This window comes from Theropithecus gelada, chromosome 7b (assembly GCF_003255815.1).
Source record: "Theropithecus gelada isolate Dixy chromosome 7b, Tgel_1.0, whole genome shotgun sequence".
Lineage (NCBI taxonomy): Eukaryota > Metazoa > Chordata > Mammalia > Primates > Cercopithecidae > Theropithecus > Theropithecus gelada.
This window is the reverse complement of record NC_037675.1, coordinates 27,665,536-27,689,619: the sequence shown is the minus strand read 5'-3', so window position 1 is coordinate 27,689,619 and position 24,084 is coordinate 27,665,536.

Genomic DNA, 24,084 nt, shown 5'->3' with positions numbered 1-24,084 from the left:
AAATCCGCTCGCTCTCCTTCTTTTTCTTTTCCTCCCAAATATATTCTACCAAATTCTTGGTCAAAATTTTTACAATTTATGTGCAAGCAGTTTTAGAAACTGAACATTCATGGGTTGATTAAATAAACTAGAGCAAATTGCTGCAATTAGATAATATGCAATGATTAAATATAAATATTGCATTTAATAGCATAAGAAGATGTTCCAAATATGTTGTAAGCAAAAAGAACAAATTTAGTTTAAGTTCCAATTTTCTGTTTAAAAAATATGCAACTGTGTAGCCGAGTATGCTACCTTCTGGATAGTTTTAAAAACAGGATTTTATTTTTCCATTTTTTTTGTTTATGTATATTTTCAAATTTTCCTATTACTAATTTAAATAAAATTATTGAATAATTAAGTTAAACATTTCAGAGGCATTTGGTCAAACATATATTTTAAGGGGCTACATATGAGTTTTTATTAATAATAGTTGCATTGGATTTACAAGCAAATTTGAGGGTTTTTTCATTTTTAGCTTTATATATGTAACAGCTTTTCTGACATTTGCCAAATATTCTGTTAAATAATCATTCCATGCTTGCCTTTCTGAACACTCTACTCTCACTACTTCTTCCACTACACACTAGCAAAGAACAAGCAGTGGTGGCAACAACTACCTAGATTCCAGTGGTCCTAGTAATTAAGTTGATCATGAATATTCGCTTGCAGGTTGTACATTCTGAAAGTAATGGCCTTAGTGGAGAATCTGGTGAAGAGCCCTGAGGATGAAGCCCAGTTTTTTTGTGAATATCAGGCATGTTACACAGGCTATTGTAAAAGGAGGTTATTGAATGGAGCCTTTTTGGATAACTAGTCTTTTTTTTTTTTTTTTTTTCCAAATTATACTTTATTCTACGTAAAATAATTCTTGCATGAAAAAATGTGACCTTAAAGTGCCAAACTAATTTTCATGGGTCTATAAAGTCTCGTATCTTTACAGTAACATTCCAAAAAATGTTTAATAAACACTGTCTATGTACCAGAGACAAAGTGTGTGTGTGTTATGTATGTGGTGGGGGATGAAGTGAAGAATACAATTAGTAATAACATTATTTCTGCTTTAGAAGTTTTTAACAAAATAGAAAGGAAGAGGATCACAATATAAGGTGGAATAAACTAATTTAACACTTTGAGTACTGATGGTCTCTCAGTGACAGGGAAGAAAGTAAGAAAAACATATTCCAAGTTAATTAGGACCAATAGCATAATAAGTGCATGAAAGTACATGGTATACTGAGAAAATGGCTAAAGTTAAGCTTAATGAAAGAATATGTATTCAGAAGTAATCTGAACAAGCATACAGAGATCCGTTGTAGTAGCCTATGAATGTCATTTTAGGTAATTTGGCTGTATTTTGTAGGCCATAGGCAGTTGTCATTTTTTTCTTTATTTAAAAAAAGTGATATGCACTCTGACCTACATTTTAAGTAGCTAATTCTGGACCCTGTGTAAAAGGTAGTGTAGTATATTGAAAGTCTGAAGACAGAGATACCAATTAGAAAACTACAAGAATATTCGGGGTATGAGGTAATGTCATTGCGTGCTCTACAGGAGGAAGAAAAAAATTAAATGATAGACTGGTGAAGCACCATCATGCAGGTAGAACAAATAGAATGTAGTCATTTAACAGTTGCAAGGATGATGGCAATGAATGACTTAAGGATAACTACTTCTTTTCATGAGTGACTGGAAAGATGAAGTATTAACTATACTGGATTGCATTCAATTTGGCTTTAAGATATGCAACTTATTGGGAATTAGAATTCAAATTTCAAGAAACACATGCAGAGTTGCCAGTTATTGCTCAGAAGTAAGGGCATGATATTTCTGAGGGGAAAGAAAGACATTAAACAATAAAAAGACCAAGACCAGAAAGGGATAGATTTTATATGTAAGGATTAATCAACCCCCCCCCGAAAACTGTGATATGTAAGGGGTGAAAAGGTAATAAACTCAATGGTGAAATTGACAAGGATCCACCTTAAAAGCAAGAGTAGCAAAATATAGCTTTTTTACCTCTTTGGTCAGAGTTAAAGAAATAAGATAAAACTAACTAAAGAACAATGTCAGAGAATCATTGGAACAGAAAGATTAAAGAATGAAGAGTGTCCAGTAACTATCAAATACAGCAGAAAATTTGGGGAAAATGAGAACTAAGAATGACTAGACATGGCAAAAAATACATTACTGATGACCTCTGATTTGGTAGTTTCAATAAAGTATAGGAGACAGAAGCCCTAAAGAAACATATAAATGGATGGTAAAGAAACGGAGACAGGCCGGGCGCGGTGGCTCAAGCCTGTAATCCCACTACTTTGGGAGGCCGAGACGGGCGGATCACGAGGTCAGGAGATCAAGACCATCCTGGCTAACACGGTGAAACCCTGTCTCTACTAAAAAAAATACAAAAAACTAGCCGGGCGAGGTGGCGGGCACCTGTAGTCCCAGCTACTCGGGAGGCTAAGGCAGGAGAATGGTGTAAACCCAGGAGGCGGAGCTTGCAGTGAGCTGAGATCCGGCCACTGCACTCCAGCCTGGGCCACAGAGCGAGACTCCGTCTCAAAACAAACAAACAAACAAACAAAAAAGAAACGGAGACAGCAATGTAAAATAGTCTTCCAAAAAATTTAGTAAACTTAAGAAAAGATATGAGGTGAGGGAAGCAGGGCATGATAAAAGAGTTTTGTTTTATTTATTTACATTTGAAATATGAGTGCTGACTTCAGAAAATCTGGTGAATATAAAGAAAGATATTAATTGAGTAATAAATTATGGGACTACAATTATGAAACTGAGAATAATAATGAATGCAATCAATAATAAGAATGAATTCAATTAAGGATAGAATGGCTAGCTTTGGAAACCAGGAGCACTTTTTCTTCAAAGACAGGACAAATTGAGTGGAAGTCAAGACACAAATCAGTTTATTAGAAGGGAGGGAAGTTAAGAGTAGTATGTTGACTTGTTTCTTTACTTGCAAAGCACAGACCAACCCTATAACTTAAGGTAATATATAGATTTAATTATTCTATATCCTATTAGTGGTTCATATAAGAATTTCAAAACTTCAGAAAACTTTGGATAGAATTCTATCTGACATAGCTGGACAGGTAAGGGTACAACTCATAGACTTGGAGTTACAGATAAACCCCAAGAAGAACAATCACAGCCACTGCAACTAGGTTTTCTGAAGAAATATATTTGTATTAAAAGAATAAAGTAAATCTGTTTAGTGCCTGAAAAATTCAACTTTTACACGTGGCTTATGGAACTATACAACATTATACTACAGCTTTCATGTAAACCTAATTTTACACCACAACTGCCTTGGGAAAAGATGCAATGAGTGCCACAAACAGCTTGCGAAATATTTCATAGTCTTTCCATTCAGAACAGGGCACAACTGGCCAGATTGAGGTCATTATGCCTGAACTCAAGATCCAGCTCTGCCATTTGGGATGTCATCATAAGTAAGTTACTAAACTTTTATGCTAATATTTTCTTCAATGGAAACTATCTGATAGTTTTTCTGTGAAGATTACATAGCTAGTGCATATCCACTTCATAAAAATTACCATTGTTCTCCTCTAGCTGTCCTACTCCTTTTCCACCTTCTCCTCTTCTTTCTCCTCCTTCCCTCCTTCCTTACATCCTTTTTCTCCTTCTCCTTCTCCTCCTCCTCCTTTCCCTTCCTCAATGCCACCTCCTTGCTCCTCTCCTCTTCTCCTCCTCCTCTTCATTCCCTTCTCCCTCTTTCTTTCCCATCTTCTTTCTGTTACTTCACTAACATTCTTATTTAATTCCTTTAACAAACATTTATTGTGTCAAATACTGTAAAACTCTACTATGCCCAGGATTTACATTGATGAACAAAATCTATATGATTCCTGAGCGCTTCGAGTTGGTGAGTTAGTTAAGAAGACATTTTTATTTTTATTTATTTATTTATTTATTTATTTATTTATTTAGAGACAGATCTCACTCTGTCCCAGGCTGGAGTGCAGTGTCTCAATCTTGGCTCACTGCAATCTCTGCCTCCCCAGTTCAAGCAATTCTCGTGTCTCAGCCTTCCAAGTAGCTGGGACTACAGGCAGGCACCACCACACTCCGCTACTTTTTGTATTTTTAGTAGAAACAGAGTTTTGCCATGTTGGTCTGTCTGGTCTCAAACCCCTTACCTCCTCGAGTCGATCTGCCTGCTGCGGTCTCCCAAAGTGCTGGGATTACATGCGTGAGCCACCACACCAGGCCCAGAAGACAATTCTTTACTGAGCAAATAAAAATATAAATAAATATAGGATTACAAATTGTGATAAGTTCATTGAAGAAAATAGTATGGAACAAGAAAAGCGAATAATACAAATAAAGATTCCAATGTGAGGGCAAGGGAAGGACTTTCCGAAGAACTGATAGTTAAGTAGAGGTATAAAACTCTTAAATTTTGAAAGCATAAATATTACTTGATTTTCCAAAAACTTACTCCAAAATTTATTTCAACCAGTTAATATTTTAAGTGCATTGCCTTACATTATACTCCTATCAGAATTTCTGTAACTAAAGCAGAAAAATCTTTGCTTAGAGCTGAAGATTATTTCTATGATAAAACAAACTAACCAATTAAAACATAGTACGTTCCATTTAAAAAGTTAACAAAAAATAACATAGCCCTTTAAATTAGTATTACATGTTTTAACCAGATGTAATCAAAGTAGTTTTTGTGGAAGATACAATCTGAAGCTACCTTAGCCAAATATATAAATGTAAGGGAAAAAAAGACTCAATGAGAAGGAAAAGGACAATTATAGTTAATTTGTACAATATCTGTCATGTAGCTATTGCAGTAATGTCTGAAATGTCAGGAAAAGGATTTTAGCTCTCCATGCCAATATATTTTGGGAGGTTTACTTATTATATAATCCACAAGCTGAGTGAAAACTGAAATATCAAATCATTCAAAGTTTCAGGTTTTAAATGAAGCACAGGAAATAAAAGAAAAGCAAGTTTGGGCTAAGCTAGTGGTCAAAATCAGCAAGTAAGTAGGATGTGAGTCACATAGTTAAGTCACGAGGGTTGATTTCCTTGTACTTCAATCACGTTGCCAAGAGGCAAGAGATAGAAGAAAGAAAGAAATAGCCATGTTTCAGTCTTGCAGATTAGAGCATAGAAGAAGAACTTTAGGGTCTGAATCAACTTGGTGGATGTATTCCTGCCCTATGGCTTGAAATATGAAAGTAAATGCCAAATCCACTGGCCTCACCTATAGGCCTAGGTAATATATATCATATTCTGTATATATAAAATCTCTTGAGAGTGAATTTGCCTTTACAAACCTTTTTATTTTGATTGTTTCTAACAACTAATATAATTTCATAGAAAAGATGGGATGGAAAAAGTTTTGTTAGGTATGTTACAGCTAACAGTTGAATTATCCACAGCAAATAAAAATAAGCAGTCAATTAATCAATCACATGTGATTATTTATGTATGATTGTCATATATAGTTTAAGCAAGATATATATATTAGTTGCAAGGAGAGTACATAAAAATATTCAATATATTTGATTCACTACTGTAAAAAGAAAAATACATATGAATTCAGTGTACTGGGAAAATAAATCAAATATATTTAAAAACAGGCATAAGTTTCTGTAATGAAGGTAGACATTCGCTGCAAAGTAGAAATGATTATCTCAAGTAATATATATGTCAAGTAGATGGACAGCAAATTTGCTGTTTTTCATTAGCTTGTGACATTAACTTGAATTCTGTGTTCATATGTGATGTGTATTTTTCTACGTTACCACAATTAATCAGTTGATGATTGCCATATAAAAGAATTTTAGAAGTTTCTACCTCTACTCACCATAGTTCTTGGCTCTTACTTATTTTAAAATTATGACATTGTTTCTTTGGGAAATTTGAAATTACAATTTATAGCTTTAAATGATTTCTATGTATCCAATGAAAATGTCACTATAAGAAATTAAACTGGTAAGAGTTACTTTGGACTTACTCAATTTTAAAAAACATTAAGGCAATAATTTTTGCCTTTGCTAAGTGATATGAGAAACAATGGTCTAAAATATTTAATAGATTTAAACTCTCTTAGTTTGAACCTGATAGAGACCACATAAAATCAGACAGGACAAACAAGTTTTCAGGGAAATTAAACTAAATTCAGGATTATAACATTTCTACGTTGAAATTTTGTCCACAGTGATATTACATACATACTGACTTCTCTTTAAAGTGAACATCAATAAATTGATTGACCCAAGAGATAAATATTGATTTTAGCAAGCCCAAGGTCTACATTTATATCAGACAATTCTTGATATTTCCTAGGATGCAAAGTCAATAAATAAATTGTTATATTTATATTCTGAATAATTTCTCAAGTCTGAGAAAGTTAGATTTTTCAGTCTATTATGGAGAGGTGCTGATCAAGTTATGTCTATAGTCTCTGAATGCTTTCTGAAAATGTACAAATGACATATCTCATATTTGTTGCACTAACATTTACTCACTTTAATAACACTGAGCATTATTTTAATTCAGGCTATATTTTTATACTCATCTCTCAATTTGCTAGATTTATTTTTGTATGTGTCCAATATATTCAGGCTACAAATGTGCCCAAAATCTATGGTCATTGCATTTAGCCCAGAAAAAGAAAATAAGAATTTAGTTATTAAATGAAATATTCTGTTCTGACTGTTTACCGGTAAGTAAAATAAGTACACAGACGTTTGAATGAATTGTTTTTATCTTAAATGAACAAAGGCTCCTTTCTCCACTAAGTGTATTGCTTTGTTCTCCTTATCACCTAGGTTTCTTGGCTTCAGTCTACTCCTAAGAGGCTGACAGTAGTACTTGGTACATGCTCTTGAGCTTTAAACAGGAATCTCGGCATCTGCTTAAGAATAAACTCAGATCCTTGAGGAATCGCCATACTGTTTTCCATAATGGTTGGACTAGTTTACAATCCCACCAACTAGAAGTACCATATGACCCAGCCATCCCATTACTGGGTATATACCCAAAGGATTTTAAATCATGCTGCTATAAAGACACATGCACACGTATGTTTATTACGGCACTATTCACAATAGCAAAGACTTGGAATCAACCCAAATGTCCATCAGTGACAGACTAGATTAAGAAAATGTGGCACATATACACCATGGAATACTATGCAGCCATAAAAAAGGATGAGTTTGTGTCCTTTGTAGGGACATAGATGCAGCTGGAAACCATCATTCTCAGCAAACTATCACAAGAACAGTAAACCAAACACCGCATGTTCTCACCCATAGGTGGGAACTGAACAATGAGATCACTTGGACTCGGGAAGGGGAACATCACACACTGGGGCCTATCATGGGGAGGCAGAGGGGGAGGGATTGCATTGGGAGTTATACCTGATGTAAATGACGAGTTGATGGGTGCTGACGAGTTGATGGGTGCAGCACGCCAACATGGCACAAGTATACATATGTAACAAACCTGCACGTTATGCACATGTACCCTAGAACTTAAAGTATAATAATTAAAAAAAAAAAGAATAAACTCAGAATTCTGATAATGGTAGTCTTAATTTCTTAATCAAACATTTATTACTATCAATGGCGAGTTAGTATAGAAAGTTAACCTAACGTGCATTTTGAATAGTGCCTCAAAATATTGTTATCTTTTTGTTTCCATATTGAGTCTTTTTTCCAAGGACAGCAAAAAAAAAAAAAAAAAAAAGAGACTATGGTGGTATAATATGGTGGTATAATTGAGGATAAATGAAGTTATGATAAGTGTACCACATCCTTCTGGAGTATCATTTTTACCAAATGGTAAGCATATTCATTTGCTAGGGCTACCATAACAAAGCACCACAGACAAGGTGGCTTAAACAACAGAAATTCATTTACTTGCATTTCTAGGGCTGAAAGTCCTAGATCAAGATGTTGACAGGGTTAGTTTCTTTTGATAGCATCTTTCCTTGGCTTGGAGATAGTGGCCTTTTTCCAGTATCTTCACATGGTCTTTCCTCTGTATACCTATCTGTGTCCCGGTTTCTTTTTTTTTTTTTTTTTTTTTTTTTTTTGAGACTGAGTCTCACTCTATTGCCCAGGCTGGAGTGCAGTGGCACAATCTCAGCTCACTGCAAACTCCGCCTCCCAGGTTTGAGCAATTCTCCTGCCTCAGCCTCCTGAGTAGCTGGGATTATAGGCACCTGCCACCATCCCGGCTAATTTCTGTATTTTTAGTAGAGACAGGGTTTCACTGTGTTGGCCAGGCTGGTCTCGAACTCCTGACCTCGAATGATCTGCCCGCCTCAGCCTCCCAAATTGCAGGGATTACAAGCGTGAGTCACCATACCCGGCCCTAGCTCCTCTTTTTATAATGAAACCACTAATATTGAACTAGGGTCCACCTCAGGGACCTCATCTAAACTTAATTGCCTCCTTAAAGACCTCATCTCCAAACACAGTCACATTCTGAGGTCCTGTGGGTTAATACTTTGTCATGTGAATGGGAGTGTGGGACATAGTAAAGCCTCAGCAATAGATTAGAAGAATAATTGGTTTTATTTAAAATTAGCATGGAAATATTATGAATAGAATGTAAATATTATGTGATTTGAAGATATACAAGTGACTCTAGAACATATTTGTCTGTAATTTACGTCTTCAGACCATACTTCTGGAATTCCAGGGTACAGTGTTCTCTGCTCTGAGGATATTTAGGTGAAGCATTAGTAATGGAACAATAATGAGATTTAAAATTTAAAATTCTGTCTTCAAGCCCTGACTTTATCACTTGCTCATCTCATATTATGGCAAATTATGTGTGATATCTATTCCTCAGTTTTCCCTCTTGTAAATATGAATAATAACAATACTTAAGCTCATAGAGGTAGTTTAATTCAATGAGATAATATAAAAATAATGAGTATATGTAATTACTTGTATAATCATTAGTTTTCCTTTCAGAGGCAGTTCTATGTCTTGGTTTGAAAATAAAATTTTGAAATATGGCCTTCGCCTAACAGACAACAAATGGGCACTGACTAAGATAGTAAAAACTGTAGGCATACGGTTTTTAATATTTAACATATAAATGTTAAATATTATAAAAAGATATTCAAATATGAAAATGAACACAATAGAGAACCAAAACCCATTACATTATTTTAGAGAATTTTATGTCATCCTTGCTTTTAATTTTCTACAAAGATACAGGTAGATATAGATACACACATATACATTTTATGCAAGCATATGTGTAGGTAGGTAGGTAGGTAGGTAGATAGATGGAAGCTTGGGAGCCCCTATAATAAATTTGTTATTTCCCAATAACAAGTGTAAGGATAAAAAGGCTAACATGAATTAAACATTTACTGAGTTAATACACAGAAAGCCCTTAGAAAAGTGACTATCACCTAGTGATTAATGAATGAATGTTTGTTATTAGTAGTATCAGTCACCATGCTAACCACTTTACGTGTGCTATTTCATTGTATTCTCACAATAACCTTATGAGATAAGCACTGTTATTATCCTCATTTTATAGGTGAGGCTGTTGGGGCTTAGAGAGGTACACTCTACTGGTAAATGACAGAGCCATGTTTCAAAACAAGGTCTTTGCAATTTCAGGACCCAAATTCTTAAGACTATGCTATACTCCCTTTCCCACATTTCATCATTGGTACTGATATGCTCAGTAAACTTTCCCTCACTTAGTTTCAAATTACTTCTGCTTTCAATGATGCTTCTCTATTCCCACTTAATTTAGTTAGGTGACTATCTATTCCAAAAGGTCACTTCCAGAATATATTAAATTGTGCCAGGACAAAGGAAATCCTGCACCTATTCCTCCTCTCCTTTCTATTCTCTTTTGGTTTAAATTTAATAAAAATTGTGTTTTTCTGTGAGAAATATAATTATATTTGCAAATGTAACCAAGTATGATTGTCTTCTCTTATTAAAATGGTACAACTCTGATGAGCAAAAAAACAGAAAAGACAAACAGGGGGAAAGATGACTATCGCAGAACTACAGTTCTGGCAGCAATAATACAGATGAGAGATCAGATGAGGGATGACTTATAGTATTTTCCTAGCTCTCAACTCAGTATGTTTTCCACAATAGCAAGGTGCTTAGAGAATATGAATAACTATACAGATCAAATATATCTTTGATAGGGCTCAAAATTCTGAAAAAAAATAAATTTAAAGTTGCTTAATTGTTGTTCATAAAACCAATACAGTATCATGGGCTCTGAATTCTATCAATTTTCAATATTTATTTTTTCTGATTACTTACATTGCCTGCTCATACTTCAGTATGCATAAATATTTCGGAATCTTAAGTGTAAGGAGCATATAACAGATTCCCTAGATCTTTCTTGGGAAGACATTAATGAAAAATAGTATATCAGTTGAATATAGTTTGTCACTCTTCACCCCAAACCCTCTCTGGCAGATTCCCATGAGAAAACTGTCTTGCCACATTTTTATATTTTTTTGTTTAATCTGCTCACCTAACCTTTTGAGAACTTAATTAAGTACTTCTAAAGATACTAGCATATACTTCATAGAAATTGAATTTTCCATTAAAAGTTACGAAAACAAATGGATAAGAGCTAGCATAGTTGTAAAGAAAGACAAAGTGAAGATGTCAGCTAAAGGGAGATAAAAGATGGAAAGAAAATTATTGTGTCATCAAAAAGATAATGAAGTTTAAAAGAAATAAAAAAGATGAGACATTCTGCAGGATGTATAAAACAGTTTGACTAGAGCCAATAAAAAAGATAGAAACTTTGGTGAAGGGAATGTCACTAATTAGATATTGTTAAAGCTGAAATGAACTTTTTTATGCTTTTATAGGCTAACAAATAAAAAATATACTTAAACAAGCTATATCTGGTTTTTCCACAGATCAGGGTACAGATTGTGTGACATTATCTCTACAGGAACACAACCTGATCATGTGGTGCTATGACACCATGAGGCAATGTGAAAATGCATTTTGGAAAAGATCTTGAACTTGTATGCCATAGACAGAAGGAAGCAAATGCATTTTTGAATCCTTGGAAAGGATGAAACTGCTAGGACATATGCCTTTGAAAGGAATCCACAAAAAGAAAAACACACAAAAACAATTATATCCCAACCATGACAACGTAAGCTTAATCTTATTATCAGCAGAAATTAAAAATAACAATGTCATAAATATATTATCTTTCAAAATATTATAACATCAAATATGTGCAATAACCAGTATTGGTGAGATATGCTTTCAGAATCAGTTCTTCAAAGGTACAAATATTGCCAGTATTTAGTGTGGTGAAGGATGTGAGGAAACAGCTAGTTGGTGGTATGCAAAATATTGACAACATTGTGGAAAACATGACATCTTGAGTCAAAGAAGTATGCCTTGACCCAGCAATTCTGTCCCTAGAAGTTTATTCAAAGTAGAGATTAGAATAAGGATGTAAAGATATATTCATCCTATTCATGCTATTGCCTGCAGCTCTGTTTGTAAATGTGTGTGTGTGTGTGTGTGTGTGTGTGTGTGTGTGTGTGTTCCCCAGGGGGTAAAATTTTGTTTTATTTTTCTTTCTTCTTTATTATATCTTTTAGTATCATTTGTATTTTCTACAATGAGCCTATATTTACCTTTCTAAACAGATAAACTAAAAAACAAACAAACAAACAAAAAGAAACCAGAGATTGTATTCAGTACATGGAATCAAGAAGCAGAGATATGAAATGACTCACTCTAAGTCTCACATTAGTTAGCAACAGAACTAGTAGTAAAGCAAACGTTACCGTTGCTGTCACAACCAGTATCCAAGGGATGAAAGAAAGGATTGGGTTTGTCTCCCATTTATATGCAGGATTACACTGAGCTGGTAACACTCTTCCATTTAAAGAACTGCTAAGAAAAACCAGTTGAAAAACAGAGTAAAATAACCATGACATAAATCCCAAAGATCTTTACGAATCCAACTTTGCATTTTTGTATGATTAGAGAGTTCAATCTTTGTACCTATTATATTCGCAAAACCCCATATAGCAAAATGTCAGCAAAGGAACCTCAAATAATGTAATATATTGTATGTTGTCAACAAAAAGAAAAAATCATAGAACACCAGAATTTATAATTCATCCCTGGAAGATACCTTTGTTTCATCTTGTCCATTTTAAAGATGAAGAAACCGATGCCCAAGATTAATTTGTTCAAGCTCTCAATAAAATTTAGCACCTTGTTAAATTGTAATTGAAGTATTTTAGCATTAAAAGGAGTATAGAAAGCTTTATGTCTACCAGTTATGAATTTTATTCAATTATAAATATTTATTTGGCGTCTGAAGCAGGAACTTAGCATGTCTTAGCAGCCTGCTAAGTTCCTGCTTCAGACGCCAAATAAATATTGTTTATTGGTGGCACTCTTTCCTTTTATAGACAGTCCCTTCTTAACTTAAAACTGTCTCTACCTCTATATCTGCATTACAGAACCCAAATGATCTGACTTGTTGTCTGAGTTCAAAATGCAGACACTGAATTCTAAAAGAAAGTAGTATATTAATGTCATATTCCCTCCAAGACTTTTACCTGTAAGAAGTTAGATGATCATGGCATGCAAGCAAAATAATATGACAATCACCTATATTAATGAGTTGAGACTTATAATTAAATAAAACAAATTTAATTAAAACTAAAATAAAGTATGAGTAATACTGCCTGATATTTAGGCATAATAGGGGTAAGAGGAGTGTTAAAAACAAATCTTTTTATTCTCAGCTTTTCTTTTTGATAGTTCAGTTACTCTAATCTTGCCCAGATGTCACGGGATTTAACTCTCATCTAGTGGGCTCAGTGACAGTGGTACCAATACCAGAGTTTTTTTGTTTTTGTTTTTGTTTTTTTCTGCCAGGGTTGTGTTTCAGTTGGATATTAAGCCTAGGGAAGCAGAGAATCAGGCTAATGGTAATCTCAGGAAGAAAAAGACCAAATAGGTTGAGAAAAAAAAAATCATTTCTTGTTCATCCATTAAAGTAGGTAAGACTTAACAGTCCTTCAAGAAATCCATAAACTAGAGAACTCCTGCAACACGGTCTCCCAATTTTTCTAGATATTCCTTGAAATGAGTAAGCCTTTTGGATCATGTATGAATTAGCATGAGATGCTATAGCAAAATACTATAGATTGGCTTAAGCAACAGATATTTATTTCTGGAGGCTGGGAAGTCCAAAATCAAGGTGACTGAAGATTCAGTTCCTGATGAGGAAAAGCAGAGAAAAGTTACTCGCCTGGATGGGAAAGGACTGACAAGGCAAGCAGTGCTTACTTTTAAAGCAAACATTACCTATGAAAGAATCATCACATAGTATAATTCAAGAGAAAACAGGGAGGCTCCCACCTCCCACTGTTTCCACCATACAAATTCAAATAATCATTAAGTTGAAATAAAATTATAGGATAGATTAAGGGGGTGGTATATGGAGAGGTTACAAAACATGTGAGGACTAAACTCTGATTTTTATCTTGCCCAAATTCGTATCTGAAGGGTCTGGGGAGTCATGCCATACAAATCATAAATTCATATCAGATGGGTTTTATTTAACCCTGTGTATCATAATTTACTTCCCAATCTGACTCTAGCATAACATTACGAGACAAAGAAGAAAATCAAAATATTTTACCCCAAAACATGTTTCTTTTCCACATTTTGAAATATTTGAAATGGCCCTGCAGTGGCCCTCCTGTTCTTTGTGGCGGAGAATTTGCATCTGTAAACAATCTCTATTAACATAGCTAGATCTCTTTCTTCCAGACCCTCCCAATCCTAAAGAGATTAACTAAGATCTGAATAAGAAATATTTGTCATCTATTGTCTCTAAGGGCAGCCACTATAAGACTTCAAAAAACTTTGGCCTCCACAGTCTTTTATCTTAACCTGAACATTCTCCTTTTATTGATCCCGGGTCTTCAAACAAACTCAACCAATTGTCAACTAGAAAAATGTTTAAATTCACCTGTAGCCTAGAAGCCCCCACTTTGGGTTGTCGTGCCTTTCTAAACCAAACCAATATATTTATTAAATGTATTTGATTGATGTCTCGTGCCTCTCTAAAATGTATAAAACCAAGCTGCGCTCTGGCCACCTTGGGCACATGTTCTCAAGGACGTCGTATGGACTGTGTCATGGGCCATGGTCACTCACATTTGGCTCAAAGTCTCTTCAAATATTTTACAGAGTTTGACTCTTTTCGTCGACACACATCGACATAGGTTAATAGGCAAAACTGGGCTCCAAGCTCGGCGGTACTCGTCAGCCTGCTTTTGAGCACAAACCCTGCACATGTCTTTCTTTATTTAGCTAAACTTCTAATATTTAGCTAAACTTCACTGAGAGAATTTTGATGAAAGGTGCTGAGGAAAGAAAAGGTAATTTTTAATTGGAGACACTACAGAGATAGAAGGGCATACGTATAAGACACTGAACAGCTAAAGGCAACAAGAAGGCATTTATGAGAAGAGAAAATTGCAGATGACCAGAAGGGAATAGTAAAAGAAGAGACAAGCGTGGGTGAAAGGGTTCAGATTTTACTGACGACTAGCCTGGCCCTCTTCCTATTTCAAATGAAGCACAGCACTCAACAAACACTTCTCAAGAACTCAGGACCCACTAACTTTGACGTGCATTATGGTGCACAAAACCAGCAACAGAGAGACAAGGAGAAACTGGACCAGGAATCAGGAGACCTCAACATGATTTGTTCAGACTTGGGGAGGTAATCGTGTCTCTCTGAGGCCTAGTCCCCAGGTTGTACTCTCTCAGGCAGAATTTTTCAACCATGACACTATTTACATTTTGAATCATATCATTCTTTGCTAAAGTGGCTCCTGTGCATTGCAGGGTGTTTAGCAGCACCCCTGGCCTCAACCCCTTCAGTAGTGATGAGCTAGAATGTCTTCAAATACTGTCAAATGTCCCATGGAGAGCAAAATCTCCCCCAGTTGAGAACCACTCTTCTGTTATCTGTAAATCTTAAATTCTGTAATTTTATCTTTTTAATATGCCAGAGTAACACATAAAGAAGCAGTAAAGGGCACAATATTTGAAGTCAGTGTTTTGGGGGTGAAATCTCTCTTTACCACTGGGAAATTACTTTGGGTAACTTAACTCATTTTTGAAATGAGACTGGTAATGCCTACTTCATAGTGTTTATGAAGGGATTAATGTATGTGATGTGTCAAGAACAGCATCTTTCTCATAGTATGCAATGTTTGGTGTACATAGAAGACCCTTTGATTTGCTTCCCCAAGTGGTTCTTTGGGGATGCATAAAAGACACTTTTGACTTACTTTCCCAAGCTAACTGTAATATTAAATCTGAGTACATATGTACCATTATACATGACTATCCTGTGGAGGAAATGGTGGCTACATTGTAAAACAGGAACTGGATTTATGCATTCATCTCTACATCTCCAAAACCTCAGCATAACACCTGGCATACAGTGGGTATTCAATAAACAGGTGCTGAGGAATGGATCAACTGATGGAAGAATGATGTTGCACACTGATAATTAAGTGGTCTGCTTAAGATTCCAAAATGTCTAAAAGTGGGTAAAGACTTACGTACATTTCTGATGCTATTCTTTATGACAAAAGATAGAGAAATTATGTGAAAAATACTATAATCATATGCTTGAGAATTTTACAGAATAACATTACTGATATAAGAAGTAGTTATAAAAACTAACAACTCTATAGCCATATTTCTTGCAACACCAGGAAATCAATAGAAACAAACAATAATTTGTTTGCATCTGTGGTCTGTGTCCCACTCTCCACTGATGACACTGGATGCTTAAGCTTCATTGGAGTTGTTCCAACTCTCTCTCTCTCTCTCTCTAACAGCTCTACAAAGGAAAATGGAAAAGCTGAGAAAAGAAACTTACGGAATATAATTCTCCCAGCAATAAGGATTTTTATTGTCAATCTAAAAACAGCTGACACTGCCTGAAAGTAGGGCCATAAAAATAAAATACAGCAGACACCCTCCATTTGCCTACACTTGAAGGAAATGAGAAGCTCTCACAATTGGCAACTTACATTACTACATTTGGTAGTTTTTAACAAAGGAAAAGGGGAGACAAACTCTGCTGAGCCTTAAGATACCTCCTTGCTTTTCATGTTGAAGCAGTTTAATTCAAGGACTTATACATGACAAATAAATCTTCATAATGAAAATGTAGTTCATCTTGTTCCTATTTCTTACTTGAGTATCATTTTCAGCTCCTCATAGGACTAGAAAAGCAACTCTTGCCCTAAGATGGCTGGATTCATTTTATTTTCTACTTTCAAAACTAAAATTACTTAGGGTCAAAACTTTGACTTCCTCTCCTATTGGTCTCCCTGTATATTCCAAATATTCACTAGTCTTCCCAAGATTTCTAGTCTTCCTCCTGCTGAAAGGAACCTTTCTTCCTACTTCCCTGAAAAATACAGTCTGTCAGGAGTTAAGTGCCTCAATTTGCTTCTTAAAAATATATGTTCGTGTGTTCTCATTGTTCAACTCCCACTTATGAGTGAGAACATGCAGTGTTTGGTTTTCTAAAACTGGTGATCAGCAGCTTCTGAATAAAAGTCAGAAGTTGGATGAGCGGGCTCAAGCATGCATACCAAGAGGCAAAATCATGGAGTTTAACTGGTGTATGACCTTCTCTAGGAACACTCAACTGGTAAAGGAAAAATGCCTCAAGTGAGCATGTGCACAACTTCAGTAAGCACGCTGAACATGCAGCCCCTCCAAAGTGCTGGCAGGCCACTGTGCATGTGGACAGCCCACTCCAAGGGAAGAATCAGCGGAGAAGGGGTGCAACCCCCAAAAGCAAGCCATCATATAAAACCCTGAGTCAAAGTTCAAATCACACATGTGAATCAGGTGGCCCACTTGGCCCTCTTTCAAGTACATTTTCTTTTGTTCCTGCTCTAAAACTTTTTGAAAAACTTTCACTCCTGCTATGAAAAAAAAAAAAAAAAAAAAAAAAAAAAAAAAAAAATCTTCATTTCAGACCTTCTCAGATTAGCTAAATTTTATCTCATCTGCTTCTCGGGGATAATAATCCATCAAGTCTTCCCTTTCCTGCCCAAATGACCATCATCTCCTTTTCAATAAACTCTTTTCTTCCAAATGCAAATCTACTCAAATCTTTCTGAGCATAAAAACTTGTACCCTGCATGTCCCTCTAGCTTCCCTCTGGCAATTTCTCTATCCTGGAGTTCCTTAGGAGTTATCATCTGGAAAGAATAATTGTTATTCTCTTTCAATGCCTCAGTTCCAGCATGACTCTTCCCATTCTAATGAAGCCTCTACTCCCGTTCACTGAAGTCGTTGTTGGGAAGATCAGTAACGATCTCCAATTTTCCAAAATGTTGGTTATTCATGTGACAAATGCAAAACAATTAACTTGCAGGTATTATCAGGCATTCTCCCTCCCCAACCAAAGGTTTTCAATTTTGACCTCTTTGTTTCTCTTACTTTTCATTTGAAGAGAGTTCTAGATTTTATGATGTAAGGTCAGGGAGAAAGAGACAGAGTGTAAGATGAAAGGCAAAGAGCTACAGATGGTGAAGGAAAGTTGAGAGGATGTTTCAAAAAAGAGCAGATATACTGAGAGAAGTGGACAAGAAGCTCAGAAATTTTGGTGTGGTTATAAATTCCCTCCATAATATTAGACAAATAAATGGAAAACTGGGTTGTTCTGAAATCTTTTTATTGCTTTAAGATGTGTTATTTTTATTATGACATTTATCAAATAGTAGACAATTGTTACGCTTAGCTTACCTGACTTCTCATCATTTTACATGGAGAATTGAATCTTCCTGCTTGAAAGGTTTAATTTGTATACTTCTGTAACTTTCTTGACCTCGTCTTACATCTCTGGCATTCTTATTCATACCACGCATAAACTTTCTTCTTTCCTATCCAAGGAAGTCCATGATTGGAGACTTCATTTCACCAAAGCCATCCTCACCTTGCACTGAGAGGATACTTGTTATGGGCTGAATCACATCCTCCTGAAATTTATATGTTGAAGTCCTAACCCTTTAGTATCTCAAAATGTGACTATATTTGGAGATAAGGTTCTTCAAGGATGTGATTATGTTAAAATATGGTCCTTAGGATGGGCCTTAATCCAGTCTAATTTCCTCCTTATGGAAGAAGAAATTCACACACAGAGACACAAGGAGTGTGGATACACAGGAAAAAAAAAGGCCACATGAGGACAGAGCAAGAAGGTGACCATCTGCAAGCCAATGAGAGGGTCCTCAGAATAAAATCAAACCTGCCAAGACCTTGATCTTGGACTTCTAGCCTCTAAAACTGTGAGAAATTTCTGTTGTAGTCTGTGGTATTTTGTCATAGCAGCTCTAGCAAACTGATACAATGCTTATTTTGTGTGTGTGAGTGTGTTAGACCAAACACAGATTAAGTTCCGATTGAAGTCTGGTTTTAATTCTATATTATGAAACAGAATCATAGGATATTAAAGTTGGAAATTTTTTAGGGATCATTTAGTAGAGTAAAGTTTTTTGTTTTCATTGTTGCAAAGGTCACTAAATTCATTTGTAAAATTTATGAAAGTCAAAGCCCCTTAGTCGACAATATGAATATGAGCACATATATATATATTTATGCATATATTTTATTTCATTATGAACTGACTTTTTCACTTAAGCAATTTTTTTTACTTTATGAATAAATAATTCTTCTCATTTTTCAGGCAAAAACTAATGACTGCTTTCTGAAATAAAGTGGAAAGAAATTGCATTGTAGAAACAAAAAGAAAAATAATTCTCCTCAATATGAAATTTCAAAGAAGCTGATTTAAAAGTTTTAGTTTTCTTTGACATGGCACAGAGAATGTATCTTGGATGCTCAATGGATTTCTGATTTTGCTGTTGCCTGGCAGCAAGAAATAGTGAAAACTCTAGCTCCCTGAATAAGATGACATTGTCATATTATACAGAATTAAAATTCGCATTACCGTCTTTGCCCCTCAAAGATAGAGATCTGTGAAGAAAAAACACACACACACAACACATTCTCTAGGACCCTTCTGATAAATTCTACTCACATCACTTTCCCCAGTCAGTAAGGTCATCTTTGCCAAGTACTGCATCACTGATCCTGTCTATTTCAGCTTGAAAATAAAATAAATCCATATTTCAAAGTTGAGGTCATCAGAGCAGTGGTAACTTCCAAACACGTTTTTTCGGTACTTTGATATATCCAAAGATTTCTGCCAATGGATAAAATGACAAAACTGTCACTCTCAACTCCAGGCTCTAGAAGAACTTCTGAAATTTAAAAGGGTATATGTTCCACAGCTCCTATCCTACTCTTGCAGAAATAAAAAGGACCAAAAGAACTCCTTGTTTTCAAAAGCATTTACAGGCAAATGGCAGGACCTTAAATCAGAAGATAATGCCTTATTCATTGGACCAAAATATCTACCAAGTAAACCAACCCTTGAATGTACTTCTCCCTGTGAGGTTCTTCTGTGAATGAACTTTCTCATTCTCTCAAAAGTGAAACTTCTACTTAAAATTGAATCAAGCACTTAAAGAGGTGACAAACTTCTTGGGACTTAAAAAATTTTTTTGTTGTTATGCTTGAATTGATGACAAAACTTCTCGAAAAGAAAATGATTCAAAAACCTGGCTTGGAGGAAATTGATATCATTCATAACAGTAAACAATATTGTTTTTAAAACTTCTGGCTGGATCCATGACGCTGGTGTATCTTCATGTCAATGGCCATGAGAAGTCATATTGGTGTAACTTCACCAAAGCAGAAGAAGCAGAAGACCCAGGTGGATAGTCAAAACTGTTTATGCCTCACTGGGGCATAATTATCTTAGGGGTTCTTTGTTTGTTTTTGCTTTTTTTTTTTTTTTTTTTTTTAAGGGTTTTGGTTTCTTTGTTTTGTTTTTGTTTTTGTTTTTCAGATGGAATCTCACTCTGTCACCCAGGCTGAAGTGCCATGGCACGATCTCTGCTCACTGCAACCTCTGCCTTCCAGGTTCAAGCTATTATCCTGCTTCAGCATCCCAAGTAGCTGGGATTCCAGGCATGTGCCACTATACGCAGCTAATTTTTGCGTTTTTAGTAGGGACAGGGTTTCACCATGTTGGCCAGGCTGGTCTCAAACTTCTGGCCTCAAGTGATCCACCCACCTGGCCCTACCAATGTGTTGGGATTACAGGCATGAGCCCCCACACCCGGCCTTGTAGGGTTTTTGTTTATTTGGTTGGTTGGTTGGTTGGTTGGTTTGGTTTTGCTTTTGTTTTCCCTAGACAAAGGTTTACTCAGTGAAAAAAATTTTCACCATTTTGAAAGTATTTATGGCCATTAACATTTCTAAAAGTGACTCATACATTATAACATTCCTTTGATAGTTTTGTTGTGAACAGAAACCAAGAAAACTAAGGTTTGACATCACAGACAAATAATAGTAGTGTCACCTAATTTTATACAGGAAAGAATATGACATAGTTGTAAAATCCTGCTACTTCAGGATATTAGAAGAAATGTTAGCAATTCTAATATGTGTAATATAATTTTTGAAAAACATTGTTTCCAATTTGTTCTGTGGCTACAATCACAAACTAGTGAAATACTTTCCATAGAATAAGCCTGTACAAAGTGTTCACAATTTTATGTGGCCTCATGTGCTTAACAATGTCATAGTAAAAACTTATATATATACACATACATAGTGTGTGTATATATATATACACACACACACACAGACACACATACATAGTGTGTGTATATATATATACACACACACACACAGACACACATACATAGTGTGTATATATATACACATACATAGTGTATATACACACACACATACACATAGTATATATATACACATATACATAGTGTGTATATATACACACACACACTATATAAAGCCACAAACCTCACCCCAATGTAAAAGAATCATCAGGATAGCAAGCACATCACATGTGCTCATTAACCATCTCTTCTCAATCATCATGCAGTATTGGCCATTTTTCCCTCACTGGTTCAGGCTTCTTGCAGTGATGAGCAGCAATGGTGTGACACTGTTGTTTATACCTATCCACATTGTTTTGCCATTGCCCACACTGTGTGTGAAGGCTGCCAGCATGTGCCAAGGTGTCTCTTTCCAACCCCAAGAGAACAGATATCTGCATCAGTAGAGGTTTTCTGCTCCTGCCAAAGCTTCTGGAGCTGCTTACTATGGAAGCTATTGGCTCAGCCAGCAAATGCCAAAAGCAATCCAGGCCAGAGTTGTTTTCTCTGCTGAGGCATATACATTTCTTGCACCCTTGCTCTGAGTGACACATGTGCTGTCAGTACTCTCTGGAGTGCATAGTAGATACATTCTTTCAGTTTTCTTGAACCTCTAGGACTCAGACATAAATAGAGGTTAGGATTAAAGAACTATCTCACTAATACATTGTGATATATACAAAATTTGACCATACACATGTGCCTCACTCTCTACACATCTGTTTCTCTCTGTACAATCTCTTGATGCACCTGCCTAGTCCTACGGGTAACACAGGTAGACTCAAGCAAGATATCATACTATGTTATTAACCCGGTTTGCGGCTTATTTCCAGGTAGACACACACCACTCACTGCTCATTACTTTCAGTTTAACACCATTAGGAAAATATTCCATGAGCGGCTAAACCTTACTGAGCTTTAGACAAATGCTAAAGCTATCCTCCATAAATTGACATTAAACAATAGGAAATTAGGTCACTATATTTGCCACTCACATTCACACACACACATATACACAATTACCAAGTTTTTTGTTCTCACAATACCTACAATTGACCTATTCCATGTTTTTAAGTTGCCTTAACCACAATCATTACAGAAAACCATTTTACTTCCTAAAGCATTATTTCAAGAGAAGACATCACCAGCTACTCAGTTAGGAAATTAAAATCCTAGAAGCCATCTTATTTTCTTCACCTTCCTTATTCATCATACCTAATAGATTATGTCAACACTTTCTTTGAATTATCTCTCAGCTCTATTCTCTTCTGTCTTTTACATTTCGTCCTCACCTTCAGCACTACTTGTTTGGCTATTGCAATGGCCAGCTAGATCTTCCTGTCTCTCTCACCACACTCTTTCTTTCCACTTTCCATACTATTGCCACAAAGTTTTCCTTTAGTCATCTTTGTCCCTACCTTGGACAGTACCTGGTACATAGTAGCAACATAGTAATTGTTATCCACTAGGTAAATATGCAACAAGAAACGCTCAGCTAATGCAGACACTTTCATGAACCAGTTTGAATTCATTTGTCTTTAGTACACATCCCATTCTTTGCCCATCTACAACTTTCTGATATTAAGTTGCCAGATCAGCCATGACTGCTCTTTCCCCTGTGAGCTGGAAATACTTCTAATGTAACCAGAAGCTTCCAGGTTTCAAATGTGATATCTTAAGAGAAGTTTGGATGTAGGGACTGAGCTGGGATATCTGCTCTGCTCTAATCCTGCAGAGGCATGTCCTGAATAAGCACCGTGATTCAAAAAAGAAAGCAATTTGCCCAATACCATGATCCTCAAACTATGCAAACCAGGTGCCATTCAGGATGGAGATAAAGCTCTAAAGCAGCAGGATCCTTTCATTCATTTATCTGTTACAACCTAGTAGAAAGGAAGCAGGGCAGTGCCATAGAGATTCCTAGAGTAAGATGAAATTTAAACTTATTGTACTCATTATTTACTTTATTCTTATGACGCTTATTGAGGTATAATCCTGCATAGAAATATAGAAACTGTATGTTCTTTCTGGCTGTCTTGTCAGGATATTACATTATCTGTAGGAATGACAAATTAGAGTTATTTTTAAAATTTTATGCTGCCGAATCACACTTTGAAAATATTTTGTAATGAGGCAGTTTTGTTAGCTAGTTGAGCTGGAGTTGAATGGCTACTTGAATCACTAGAAACTAGAAACCATGCTAACAGCTAGGAATTACTAATGTAAAGAACACCTATGCTCTCAATGACTAGCATCCATTTGATTCCATTGACAAGCAGAAGTTTTCACGTTATAAGTGGAAAAGGAGAGAGGAACTTCGGCTGGAGTCAGGGCATCAGGAGTGGGAGGAGGAGGAACCAGGGGATTCCGTGGAGGTTCTACCCCCCACCTATTATTTGGGATTATTTTAGTACTTCTATGGATAGAGAGATTGAGGTGGGATCTGAAAATATCTTCAAGTTTGGGGTACAAGTAAAGCTGCTTTAGATCTAGGAGACAGAGTGGGGCATAAAGTAGGTAAGAAAGTCATTCCCTATATTCCACATGGACCCATGAATTACTCAGGTGTCTTGAGAATTAGAAGTTTGAAAGCAATTAAAACAATGACTTTGACCTTTACACTGATTCTCATGATGGGTATAAACAACAGTGAAGCCGCCAGAAGCAACTCGGTACAAATCAGAAGTGAACAAGCAAAAAATGAAGTAGAAAAGAGCGTGAAGTATACTGTCGTGAATTCATCTAATAGTTGGCTTGGGACCCATGATGGACTCCCTCTGAGGGAATCTCATAAATTATCAGGAGACACTTTGAGGATGCTATTTGTAGGCAGTCATCCAATGGGAAAGCATCCCATTACACTTTGAGTATAAAAAGAAAGTGCTCTCTTCCTTAGAGTCACAAGCTATAAGGCCTAGAATATTTGGGTTATGTATATGGGACAATGTACACTCGGGATTTAGCATAAAAGAATCACAGAATCCTAAGCATAAACATAATTGGAATGAGTTAGAAGACAAGGAGGACATTGTCGCCAAACTGCTTGAAAACAATTTAAACTTGGGTTGTTTTTATATAAAAGCATATGTATTTGTGTGTGTGTATGAGTGTTTATGTGCAAGAATAATAAAGTAATATGTCATGAACTAGTAATAATGAATAATACAATGTATTGCACCTAA